This window comes from Diospyros lotus, chromosome 6 (assembly GCF_014633365.1).
Source record: "Diospyros lotus cultivar Yz01 chromosome 6, ASM1463336v1, whole genome shotgun sequence".
Taxonomy (NCBI): Eukaryota; Viridiplantae; Streptophyta; class Magnoliopsida; order Ericales; family Ebenaceae; genus Diospyros; species Diospyros lotus.
Window position 1 is genome coordinate 42,760,084 of NC_068343.1, and position 14,646 is coordinate 42,774,729.

The window sequence follows — 14,646 nt, forward strand, 5'->3', positions numbered from 1 at the left end:
CATTTATGTATTAAAGTAAATGAAGGTAAAATATAAATAAAAGAAAATGTGGACATTTAAAAGAAAATATAAATAACCTGTGATGTATACATGCTGTGGATTGTGCTGTCAAGCAAATCATTCTGAATATCTATCATGTTTCCATGCATGTTTCGAAACCCCTTTGAAAAGGTTTTCAATGTTTTCTGTGTATGCTATTTCGAAACATATCTGCATTGCATGTGTTTTCAAATCAAGTTTTGGACTATGTTTCGAAACCTCCTTATCATGTTTCGAAACCTCATTTCCAGAGAGGTATGTTTCGAAACCTATTATGTCATGTTTCGAAACCTCTGACATTCTGTCAGCAGATTCATTTGAAAATCGAGATGCATTTGTTCTGCATTTTGTATTTATCTAAATGCTTCTCAAAGTATTTATTTAATGCACTCTCCATGCTTAAGAGATTCAAATTTGAATTTGAATGTGAGTGCCTTATAAAATATTCAAAGTGGGCATAAGGCTTTGTCTCCCACTATCTACTGTCTCTAAGTGCTTTGTCCAGCTGGAAGCTTGTATGTTTCGAAACCTGTTGTCTATGTTTCGAAACCTATATGTTAAATTGTGATGTTTCGAAATCTACTATATATGTTTCGAAACCTACTTTTCTGTCTTGTCTCTAACGGCTATAAACGGCCAGATTTCCATCTCTTGGTATAAATAGCAGGTATTTGAAGACAAGAAGAGATTGATAGAAGAAGTTTGAGCTAGAACAAGATACAACAAGTGAGCACACACTAGAGACACACTCAAGCACAAGAGGTGATTAAAATGTTTGTTTGAGCTTTCAAGAAGATCTACACACATCCTATTCTTGTGCATTGCAAGTGTTAAGAGGAGAATCAAGCTGAAATCCAAAGTATCATTCTCCAGCTCTCCTCACCTCAAGTTAAGAGGTTTGTAAAACCACATTGGTAAGATATTCATTGCTATGTATTCCATTGGGTTGTAAAGATAAACTTTATTATCTTGTTAATATTGTAAGGTTTGAGTTTAGCCTAAAACTCATTTGGTGTAAAGGTTTGAGTTAAGCCTAAAACTCATTGTGTCAAAGGTTCGAGTTTAGCCTAAAACTCATTTAGTGCTAGGTTTGAGTTGAGCCCGTAAAAACTCACATTGTAAGGTTTTGGGGTGAACCATAGTAAAACCCTTGTTGTGTGATCACTAGTAAAAGTGATTGGGATTGCAAATCCTTTAAGTGGGTAAGCTTGAAGGTAGTGGAGTAGGCGGGTGCTGAACCACTATATATCTTGTGTACAAGTGTTCTTTAGCTTTTGCATTTCATTATTGCCTATTGCACATGCTTGCATAAGTTTTGTTATCAAAGTTTAAAATAGTTTTCTTGAGAACAAGTTTATACATATACATAGAAAAACATATCTTTGATATACAAACATCTTTGGTATACTCCTATTTATGTATATCATGTTTACCAAAGATCATTAGTTTGAAATACAAGTCAAAAGATTTCAAACCAAGCAAAACAGTGAAGTAGATTTCGAAACATACATTTTATATTTCGAAACTAGCAAAACAGTGAGGTATATTTCGAAACATATAGAGTAGGTTTCGAAACCTACTTAACAGAAATGTTTATTTCGAAACATATAGCTTATATTTCAAAACCTAGTATTCTACCAACAATCAAATCTTTAAATTATCGAAAATCTACCCAATCCCAATTCACCCCCCTCTTGGGATATATTTACCATCATTAGGAACCAACACATACCGGTACTTGGGGCCCACACAAGACACACGGCACCCAAGTCCCATACCAACCTGTCGCTGTCCAGGGTCGGTGCTCCCGTTAAACGTGTGTTCATGTTGGTACTCCTGACACCCGAGCCATAGGCTCCCTCGAAACGATCCTCCCATCCGAGAACTGATAACTACCAGTAACCATGCAATGCACATAAAAATGCAATGGCATAGTAAGCATCAACGTGATACACTGGCGCCCATACATCTAGGCATCAAGCCATGCTCCTCCGACATAGTAAACCACACGCAATGCATATGCCCGTGCTGGATGCAACCTAACCAAGCTAGAATGTCCATGTCCAAGCATACTCAATAAATGAATATCACAACATGCAATCCATACCCATGTGCATATCAAATCATGAACAGTAATATAATGAATCTAATCGTGCAGTAAATCACATACTGGTAGAGCTAGTCAGCAGTGCCCTGCACAGGTCAACGGCTAGTGACTAGGAGTGTCCACCCGACAGTCCATTTCAGGACCGTACAATAGTCTACCCCAACATCACCAAACAGCCGACCCCTGCTCCACTGCTCGATAGCTCTAACCAAACCATAAATAAACCCGAGAAAAACATTCAATAAGCCTGCACGTCTAGGAACCTAGTCCCCAAGCTGGGTTCAGCATTATTCTGAAAGGAATGGGGGCGGTACAAACCCCTGTAGGCACACAATAAATAAAATTCTAGAAATCTCAAATTTAATTTAAATTAAAACAAATGAATAATAACTCAATAAATAATGCTAGGTACGAATTAGAGTAAGGGAGAGGATAAAATACAATAAATCATGGAGTCTCTAACGAGAATTAAAGATCATGAGGAGAGGGTTGGGAGCTTGCCTTTACACGGCCGTTTCTTGCATTTCTTGCACTCCCCCTGCGAAGTAAAACATTTAATAGCGATTAATAAAACCGTGACTCGCATTAATTAAATCTAACCGTGTAATATAAATAATTTAGCCGTCTAAAATCCCACGTAGGCACACCACAAATAAAACCCCAACGAGTCTCATATTTAATTTAAATTAAATCACGCTAATAACATCCTCCATTTATATAATTAATACGCGACACCGAAAAAAATTAAGGAAAGGCGTAAAATTCACAAAATGGAAGGAGATCGCAAGGGTAGAGGGAGCTTGCCTCGTTAAGCTGTTTACAGCGTTTCCATGCTTGAACACTACCAAATAAATACACGCTGTGAAATAAATTAAACTCCCAAAATTAATAAAATATGACCCAAAATAAAATTTCAACCTTACAGAATGTTTAATACATAATTCCTTACGTACCTGGCTAATTAAACCTCGATTATACCTCATTAAATCTTGGATTTTCTCCCAAAAATTAGCCCCTACGCGCTGTTCTTCTTCCTTGCCATTTTCCTTCTGTGTCTACTTCAAAATTGGCCGAAATTGGCCTTAAAATTGAAGCAGAACGGAGGTTGCTTCGTGCAGAAGAAATGGGCGACTGAGAGCGCGCCACATGGCGCGCCCAGCTGCTGATGCATCGCCCCCGCCGCCTTATCAAAATGGCGCCGTTTTGGGCGCTTATGGCTAATAAAAATCAGCCATTTTTTCTCCTGCGCGCGCATACCCCGCGACTGGAACCCACGCCTTGCTTGCCTCCCTCACACCCGCGTGCCACTCAGCCAGCCCATATCTTCATACATATAATGCACTAAGTTAATTTTATAATGAGTCTCGGCCACTTTCGCAAATCACATTTCAACACCCAGAACTTCCATTAATTGCACACTCGCCCGACTTCCATTTCTTTCTTATTTCACTTACACCCTGACATTTCCAAAATTTCACCAATTTAATTTATTTTCCTATTTTGTAAATACCCCAATTAAATTAATTAAACCTAAATTTCCTATTTCCTCAAAAATTACATAAATACACATTTTTCTTAATTCTCCAAATACCCAAATAAATTAATATTTCCTTTTAACCCACAAATATTCAATAATCTCCACAAATACAATAATTAATAATTAATATTTCTCTTAAATTTAAAAATATTTAATAACCACTTTATACGCAATAATTACTAATTATCAACTAATGATGCGGAGCCGATCACCTTCTTCTGTCTCGGACCAAGTACCTGCAAAAAAAGGGTGGGGGACTCGCTCCCCGTGATCCCTCCGACCCTTAAGTCAGTTCATAGGGTTTTTGAGGAGTATAATAGTAATGAAAAAATAATATATGAGTCCCTTAGGAGTCAGATCCTCATACCTGTAGAGATTGCCCTCTATTTATAGATGTCCCGTGGCCTTTCCCTTAGGAGATAAGATATATTTCAAAAAGAGAGGTTGATCCCCTTTCCATAGGGAGAAAAGATAATCTTCCCTAATAGAGATAATTCTTGGGATATTTAAAGATATCATTGGTTGACTTAATCTTCTTCTTTATCTCTTTCCAGTTCAAAATCATAATAAAGATTATAAAGATAAGCGGAGCTCCTAAGTCTTGACACGTGGCGATCGCATATTGGTCTTTACTGGCACACATGGCTCCGAGTTAATGGTAACCTCACAGGGGTAGTACAGTAAAATTGCCCCCTGTAAATATTCCCTCATCACTTGCCCCCCACTCCTTGAGCTGATCGAGTAAGGAGGTTTGGCAGCTGAAGGAGTAGTTGTCATTGTTTTTCTGAGCTTCTGTAAAAAAGTTCTACTAAAAATTTGGGTTAGCAGTCTCGGATGCTGAATTCGCTTTTTAAGTCTCCCGGTGCCTTTTCAGTCCTCCCATGCAAAGGGTGATTAGGTCGCTCGAGGTAATAGTAACGTTCGAGAATTTTCCTATAGTAGAAAAGGGGTCAGCTCTTAAATTAGTACATATATATATTTTTATTGTTATTTTTGGCCTAGGGCCGAGGCTATGCTAGTCGAGGCCGCATTCCTCATCTTCAGGGGCCACTGGCCGAGGTTGTGGTGGCCGAGGCCACTTGCCTTATCTTCAAGGCCGCTGGCCGAGGCTGTGTGCCTTGTCTTCGGGGGCCACTGGCCGAGGCTGTGGTGGCCGAGGCCGCGTGCCTGATCTTTGGGGGCCGCTGGCCGAGGCTGCGTGCCTTGCCTTCGGGGCCGTTGGCTGAGGCTATGGTCCCCTTTGGTCTTCGTTTGGCGGAGGTTTGTAGCCTCCGAATTGATGCCTTTTGGTCTTCATTTGGCGGAGGTTCGTAGCCTCCGAACTGGTGCCTTAATTAGTAGGGGTGGTCCCCTTTGGTCTTCATTTGGCAAAGGTTCGTAGCCTCCAAACTGGTGCCTTAATTAGTAGGGATGGTCCCCTTTGGTCTTCATTTGGCGGAGGTTCGTAGCCTCCGAACTGATGCCTTTTGGTCTTCATTTGGCGAACATTCGTAGCCTCCGAACTGGTGCCTTAATTAGTAGGGGTGGTCCCCTTTGAGTCGTTCATGTTTTCTGGTTAGGGGTTCGAGGCCCTGCGAGGATCACATTTGATCCTTTCATCTTGAGTGTTCGGGGGTTCGAGGCCCCCCGAGGATCATATCTGATCCTTTGTTTTTTAGTGTTTGGGGGTTCGGGGCCCCCCAAGGATCATATCTGATCCTTTACTCTCGCGTTGTTGAGGCCTTTCGGACCTTCGGTTTTCATGCGCACATGCTGGCTTGGATTGTAGTTGATGACGAGATTTCAAATAATATCCTTATTTTATTTTTGCAGTTCGGTGAAATGCCTACGTCCGCAATTAAAGAATAATAATATTTTATCTTCGCGGTTCGGCGTAACACCTACATCCGCAATTAAAGAATAATAAATATTTTGTTTTCGCGGTTCGGCGTAACGCCTACGTCCGCAATTAAAGAGAGTATTTTATTTTTGCGGTTCGGCATAACGCCTACATCCGCAGGTGTTCGGGGTTTTAACAGAATTAATTAAAATTCAAGTCATTGGAGCATATATATCAAGCAATTCAAATTAAAACCTTTTGCCTCTGCCTATATATCTAGCAATTCTCCAATAGATAGTAGTTAAAACACTAGAATGATAAAACAAGGGAAATAAGTTTTAACCAAGGCGACATTAACGGAGCTTCCGTCGCAGCCATTATCGCTGCTTGCTGCAACCATCGCCTGGCTCATCCATGGTGGTTTCTGGGTATATACCCCTTTTCCAGGAAGCCTTCTCCTTGTTCTATTAAATAAATATTAATCTCCTCCAATTGTCGCTTAATTCCACCGCCTCATTTCTTTATTATATTCTGCCACTGTTTCCAATTTTCAGGGGTACCCTGCTTCTTCTTCAATTTGAGCTATCATCCACCGCTGCCGCCACGAAGGAATAACCTCCAAGAAATCGGTGTGGAGAAATAGAAATCCCCAAAATCTCTTAAATATGCCATATGGCATGCGACAACTTGCCCAGAATCGATATCCTCAACAGGTGGAAGATCTGTGGGTCATCTTACTTGGTGGGTCTAGAACTTCGATCCAACCCGAAATATAAATCAGTGATCGAGTCGGCTTCGATCGGACAATTCGTAGTATGGTGAATTTAAAAAGACTTGGTGAAGCATAGGGCCGATTTGCAATCTTTGATTCTTCATTGCTATTACTTGATGTAACCGCGTAGCTATATTTGAATATGAAGAGTAAATGGTTGTGATTTGCACAAACAGAGCCCTCCTTGGAAGACTATAAGAAGCGAGAGGGCAGAGGCTCCTTTTGACCAATTTCGACTAAGCGCCGCAAGCTTGCAAAAATTTACATGGGGTCCGTTCATGGCCGCTTTTTAATGGGTCTCTACCTTTCTTGGCCAAATCTCTCTGCCTGGCTCTTATAATATAGAATATAATATATGTGGTTCAGCCCTTTTCCTGCCTCCCAAAAGCTTCCTCCAATCTACAAAAGCTCTCATAATAATACTATAATATGTATATATATATATAGGTACATATTCATGTAATATAACAAGCAGTGGGATCTTTTTCCCGGCTTCCATGAAAAGCTTTATAATGCCTATTTATTTTTTCTTTCTTTCTGCCAAGCTTCAACACGAAGCTTCTTCATACAACGCGCATATATATACAGAGATATATATAGAGAGAGAGAGAGATTTCTCTGCCCCTTTTCTTTCAATTATTTTTTTTTTATAAAACAATAATTGAAAAACAAAACAGGGAAATATATAAATATTAATGGAAGAACATACCATTAATGCGATTATTGCAAATATGTAATGCTTTCTTTCTCAATTGATTTGATTTGGCTTCATGCAGCTTGAGATTGTGCTTGGTAGACAGAAAAAAAAAAAGATGAGGGCCCCACGGTGGGCGCCAATTGATGATGCGGAGCCGATCACCTTCTTCTGTCTCGGACCAAGTACCTGCAAAAAAAGGGTGGGGGACTCGCTCCCCGTGATCCCTCCGACGCTTAAGTCAGTTCATAGGGTTTTTGAGGAGTATAATAGTAATGGAAAAATAATATATGAGTCCCTTAGGAGTCAGATCCTCATACCTGTAAAGATTGCCCTCTATTTATAGATGTCCCGTGGCCTTTCCCTTAGGAGATAAGATATATTTCAAAAAAAGAAGTTGATCCCCTTTCCATAGGGAGAAAAGATAATCTTCCCTAATAGAGATAATTCTTGGGATATTTAAAGATATCATTGGTTGACTTAATCTTCTTCTTTATCTCTTTCCAGTTCAAAATCATAATAAAGATTATAAAGATAAGCGGAGCTCCTAAGTCTTGACACGTGGCGATCGCATATTGGTCTTTACTGGCACACATGGCTCCGAGTTAATGGTAACCTCACAGGGATAGTACAGTAAAATTGTCCCCCTGTAAATATTCCCTCATCATCAACCATTCACTAATTTATTCAATTTTAATAAATCAAAAATCACCTCAAATGCAAAATGTAGCAATTATTAATTGTTCTCGACTAAATTAATAATCATTTATTTAATTCTCAAATATTCAATAATGTCCTCAAACACCGATTTGAATAATTATTATTTATTTTTAAATTTCGGGATATTACACCTCTAGTATATCAAATGACGATGGTTCTTTAAAGAACTTTATGTGGTTCTGATTGATCCACGACATGAAAAAAAGACCCAACTACCACAAGTAGATTACGTATATGTGGAGGCCGCTTAATAATTGGTTAGTAGTAAGATTATCACACAAAACTCACACACACACACACAATTAATTGCGTAATTGATTGGTTAAATGATATGAATATATTCAAACGATTAGATCGAATAACATTCACCCATGTCTTAGGGTTGACATTTTATGACTCAAAAATTGTTTTCTTGTAGCGGCAAGTCGTGTGCAGCATTCTACTCTGCCAGTGCTTCAACAATTGTATTCAGCATGGACAGAAGTCATAGAACAACATCAAAAGGAAGTTGTTCAACAAAAGAACCCTTCCAGTGAGTTTGTAGGTTTACTTTCCAAATTGAAGAAATATAGGAGGTAGTTATCATAACATATCATATTTTACTTCAAAATGAATGCTTCTATATATTCTTTCATCAAATTATATAAATTAAACTGTAATGAACTAATACAATTAATGTTCAATCTTTTGCAGGAAGCAACCAAGGAGGGAGTTCTCGCAAGAACTGATTCCATGGATGGCCATTGGTGCCAGGAAGTTAATTAGAAAGAGCAATACTATGATGGCTATATATCCCTTCCCCCCCCCCCCCCCCCCCCCCCTATAATAGTGTTAGATATAAAACCATTCCTGGACCTTCACCTAATAGATTAAGCTTTTGGGTTGAACTGGTTCTTGATAAATATTAATTAATAGGAATCTATATAATACGTATGTTCTATGTTTGATTTTACAACTGAAGGATTTCAGATATATCTTTTTTGGTACAAAAAAGTTCAGAAAGGTATATAGCATTTTTCCGAAAGGTTAAGCTTGGCTTCTAAATCTTGGGTACCACAAAAGTAAAAAAGGAAAAAATGCTTGTAAATTTATGTGACCTCCGTTGTTATTTCAAGTGAAGATTTGCCGTGATGCATCTGTAGGCATTCATCATGATGGTGGTGGAGTGATTTCATGGTTGCCCCCCCTCCCCATGAGGAATGTTCCAATGCATTTGATGACGAAGGCACTAATTATATGATAGGTTTGATTATTTATTTCCTTAATGTACAAATTGCTAATTTTCTTCGAGTAATTATTTCTTTTTGTTACTTTTAATTACGACTTCAAGTTTTAACAGCGTAGTAGTAGTAGTTTCTAGTTAAGTTAATATTGCTAGTTACAAATACGTATATGTTAAGAAAATTTCTTGAGAGATGAGGGCGATAATTAGGTCAGATAATTAGGTCTTAACAATGATCCTATTTTTACAATAGCAAATAATTATGTTTGTGCTAGTGGTGATAGACAATGTTATATATTATAATATATATATGTATATATGAATTGATTTGTCTTCTTCTCCCACATTGTGTATATAATATATATAGGCAACCTTACAAACATATAAGATTCTTAAATTAATTATTATACAATATGTATATATATATATATAAAGATAGATCTAATATATAGTCTTACGCTTTTTTATAACAATGGGAGAGACATTCACGTGTCGAGTGATTTGATTTTTTCGACGGGCATCTCAAAGATAATTTTAACCAAGTGTTGCATGATTATCGATGAGATAGTACATGGGTAAGTGTGCATGCGAGTACGCAAGGTCAGAGCTATGCCCAGCTAAGGGTGGACAATTGCCCACCTTGTTCTTTTTTAAAATGTTATCACATGCATATATAATTTAATTTTTTTAAATTTTTTCTAAATTTCAGTAGCACCTCACCCCACCCCTCACTTGCCCACCCGCTTTTTTTTTAAAATGTTATTATATATATATAATTTAATTTTTTTAAATATCAATATCACCCCACCCCACCCCACCCATGCCCAATTTTTTTTTTTATTTTTGGGACCCGTGTCCCTCCCTCCCTCCCTTCCCCTTAGCCCACCCATGCTCATGGCTTCGAAAATAGCACCAATGGAATCTAAAGCTGTGACATTGTGGGCTATTTAATCAATTTTTTTATTTTTAAGCTCATATCAACAACTATTTTATATTTATATAAATACTTGTGTGTGTCTCTCTCTTGTAAATCATTTGGCATTAATTTCTTAAAAGAGAGTACTTTTTTTCTATGGAAAAAACACAAGAAGGTTCAATATATTACTTTACAAAAAAAATTAATTTTAAACTCTTATCACAATTAATAATTATTAATTGGGATATGAGTTGTATATTCTTTAACAATTGAAGTCCATGATGTTGTCTCTATTTCTCTCCAATATATCTCTGGATTTCATTCGTCCACATGCATTATTCAGTTTGATCGAAGTTTTAAGGTTAGATCTACGGAGTTTCGACCGTTGGATTTTATTAGGTTTTGGATATGTTAGATGAAGGGGATAAGGGAGTCGAGTAGTAGCCTTGGATCACTAGAAAAAGCTGGTTGTGGTGGCCGGCGATGACGAGCAGTGTGTGTGCATTTTTATTTTTGTTAAAATCTGGCTGAAAATTAAAAATCAGATCTACAAAAATTTAATCGTTAGATCGAGTTTAATTTTAGATATATTAACATCTTTGACTTAGTGGTTCTAATGGTAGACTAGGATCGTAGAAACCTCCGACCGGCGATGGCGGCAAGGCTGGTTCAGGTTGTTTTTTAAAAAAAAAAATTAAGTTCAATTTCTTTACAAGTACCTGATAGTATAAACTGCTAAATTATCTAATGTTTAAAAAAAATTCATGTTTATTGTCTTTATACGGTTGATATCTCATCGTGCCATTTCAAGGTCTTGAAATTTAACGAAACTGTGGTCTTCATAGACGACATCTCCTTCTTATCAAAAGAATTTTTATATACCGTCCATGTGCATTTCTAGGTTTCAGGAATTCTTCAGCTTATCCTTTCTTATTTGCTTTAGAAACAACTAGAAGATCATGTTAAGATTGGATTTTCCATGCGGTGCCTGCAAGTACTTGAGAAGAAGATGTATCCAATGGTGCATCTTTGCCCCTTATTTCTGTAATGAAGCAGGAACTATTGATTTTGAAATTATTCACAAGGTTTTTGGCACTAGAAATGCCTTCAATCTCCTGATCCATCTTCCGATAAGAGACCATAATAAGGTTGTCGCTACAATCTTGTATGAAACTCAAGCTAGAATTCAAGATTCGATTTACTGTTGTGTATCTGAAATTTTTGCCCTCCAACAATATGTATGAAGAACCCTAAATCATTAATCTTTTTAAGTTTCTGGACTTAATTTACTAATTATGTGTAATTTTTAGGTTAACAATCTATAAGTTTATCTAACATTTTTGAAAGACTTTGCAAACTCTTATGTAAATCTTCAAAATGTTCAAAATTGATTTCGCCCAAAAATGAACCCTATTCCAAAATTGGATCCGAGTATCGCTGGTGATTTTGTTGATGAACTTGGACCAGTGGTGTTCAGCAGAAATCAGCATTGAGCATGGGTGAATTAGATTTTTTTTTTTTTACTGTTTGTATAATTTATTAAACTGTAATAATAAGAAATGGGTTGAGAGAAATGAAGGACTTTTCCAAGATGTTTTCATCAATCAAATATATTTATTTAAATTTTAAATATATAAAATAATTTAAATGAATGAAAAATTAAATTAAATTAAGATTAATAGAGGTTAACAACGATCACAAAATTTATTAATTTAATAATTAAAAATAAATTTTACAATTATTTTTAAAAAATTATTGTAAAATTTTAAAAAATAATAATAATTAAAAATAAAATAATTTAATTTAATTTCTTTTATTTTTTTAATATTATTTTATTTTTATTCACCTTATTTAAAATTTCTAGCTCCATTCCGTAGGTACGCGTGCAGAATTGCGCAATAGGCGCCCCTGAGGGAGTGCGATTTTGTTCACCCCGTTAAAGGGGGTGAACAAAATCACACTCCCTCGAGGGACTTGCCTCTAGGGTGTGAAGTACCCCCAGAGGGGGCAACCCCGTTAAAGGGGTTGCCCCCTCTGTTGGTTTTAACTCTCAAAATACTTGAGGGATTATGTTCACTCTGTTAAATGGGGTGAACAAAATCGCACTCCTTTCGAGGGACCTGTCTCTAGAGTGTGAAGTACCCCTAGAGACGTCTGCTGCCCTCTCTGTTAACTTTAACCCCCAAAATACTTGAGGGGTTATATTCACCCCGTTAAAAGGGGTGAACAAAATCGCATTCCTTTCGAGGGACTTGCCTCTAGGGTGTGAAGTACTCCCAGAGGGGGCAACCTCGTTAAAAGGGTTGCCCCCTCTGTTAGTTTTAACTCCCAAAATATTTGGAGAATTATGTTCACCCTATTAAAGGGGTGAACAAAATCACACTCCTTTCGAGGGACCTGTCTCTAGGGTGTGAAGTACCCCTAGAGACATCTCTCGAGAGTTGGGAGAAAGAGATGACCAAAAAAGTTGTGTGCTATAAAGAAAGAGAGGACAATAATAATAATAATAATGCTGTTGCGTGTCACGAGTTAACAGTATGGCATTGGATTCTTTATTATCGTCCTTGCATGCAGTGATTGAGAAGAAAAGTCCAATCATGCATAAGATCTATATAAGATTTTTTAGGTTTGTATTCACACTCTCTGCACAATTACTATATAGATCAAATTCAAATTTACTTTCTCTATTAAAAATTTGAAACCGAGTGACGGGGCTCGCAAGAGAAGACAGAACTAGTATTAATTTTCACAGCTACCATGAAGCAGGAACACACCACTTCGAGCAGAAATACATAGATCTAGAGCACTTTATATGTCAAAAATAGTGTTATAGCTAGAGAGCAAAGCAGAGATCTGCTCTTAGGACTTTGAAGATTAGTGATTTGATTTCTGGGTTTTGCTTTGAGTTCTACATCCTTCAAAGGTGCTAGGTTTCTTCAAAAGCATTCTAGTTCAAGGTACGTAAGATGACCAAAAAGAAAACCACCCTTACTTATTTGAATATGGTTCTATGATTTTAAGTAATATTAATTGGTTGGCTCGTTATTTTGCTAAACACCTTTCATAAATTTTTTTAAGAATTCCCCAAACAAAGTTTTTTCATAATGATTAGTGTTAAATTTAATGTAATATTTTCAATAAACTGTCTTTATAATTATAGGAGCAATAGCTCGTTATAACATTGCAAATATTAAACCCTTAAATCCTAATTCTTAATTTCTAAGAGCCACTCCCCATAATAGAGGAGTTGTTCGACCAGTTACAAAGAGCCAAGGTCTTCTTAAAGATCGACTTAAGATCAGGGTACTACCAATTGAGGATCAAGGCAGAGGATGTGCCTAAGACAACTTTTCGTTCTCGGTATGGGCATTACGAATTTATGGTGACGCTGTTCGGGCTAAACAATGCCCTAGCAGCTTTTATGGATACTATGAATTGAGTCTTCAGACCATTTTTGGATAAGTTCGTGATCATGTTTATAGATGACATACTGATATACTCTCACTCGGAAGAAGAACACGAGTCGCATTTAAGAGTGATATTTCAAACGTTGCAAAAACATAAGCTGTATGTCAAATTCTCAAAATGTGAATTTTGGTTATACCAAGTGGCATTTTTAGGGCATGTTATATCAGCCGAAGGAATATCAGTCGACCCGGCCAAAATAGCAGTTGTGAAGAATTGGAAGCAACCTCAGTCTGTTACAGAAGTTAGAAAGTTCGTGGAAGGATTTTCTAGGATCGCCACACCCCTCACCAAGTTAACTTAGAAGGGGGTGAAGTTTGATTGGAACGAGCGGTGTGAAGCTAGTTTTCAAATGCTTAAGGATAAACTCATGACCGCTCCAGTACTGACTATACCAAATGGATCAGGAGGATTTATGGTATATACCAACGCCTCAAGAAATGGTTTAGGAAGTGTGCTGATGCAGCACGATAGGGTCATTGCCTATGGGTCCCGACAACTTAAGAACCATGAGCGGAATTACTCGACCCACGATTTGGAGTTAGCGGTGGTGGTGTTTTCCTTAAAGATTTGGAGACATTATTTATATAGTGAGAAGTTTGAAATTTTTACTGATCACAAGAGCCTACAATATGTGTTCTCGCAAAAAGAGTTAAACATGAGGCAACGGAGATGGATGGAGTTGTTAAAAGATTATGACTGCACTATCCGATATCATCCAGGTAAAGCTAACATTGTGGCTGATGCCCTAAGCAGAAAAAAAACCACTTGTGTGGCTGGAATGATGGTGTCGGAGTAGAAGTTAGTTGAAGCTTTTAGTCTGGTGACGGTGGGAGTAGTTTCTCAAGGTAACTCTGCCTACGCAGCCAGTCTCACTCTACAACCAGAATTAATGGATCAAATACGGAAGGCTTATTCAAAAGATTCTCGACTTAAGTTATGGATTGATGAGCGCGGACAAACAAAGAGATCGGAATTTGACATAAGAGACAACATCCTTTGGTTTCAAGGAAGGATATATATACCTCACGTAAGGGAATTGCAACAAGTAATCTTGGGAGAAGCCCACCGATCCAAATACTCGATACACCCTAGTGCCACTAAGATATACAAAGATATGAAGGCTGTGAATTAGTGGGCAAGAATGAAGAAAAGTGTGGCAATGTATGTTAGTCAATCCGACACGTGCCAAATAATCAAGATTGAGCATAAAAAATCGGGTGGAAGTTTGCAGCCATTAGAAATTCTGGAATAGAAATGGAAACATATTACGATGGATTTCGTAACAAGATTGCCAAGAAATCCTAAAGGGAATGATGTTATTTGGGTGGTTGTTGACAGATTGTCTAAATCTG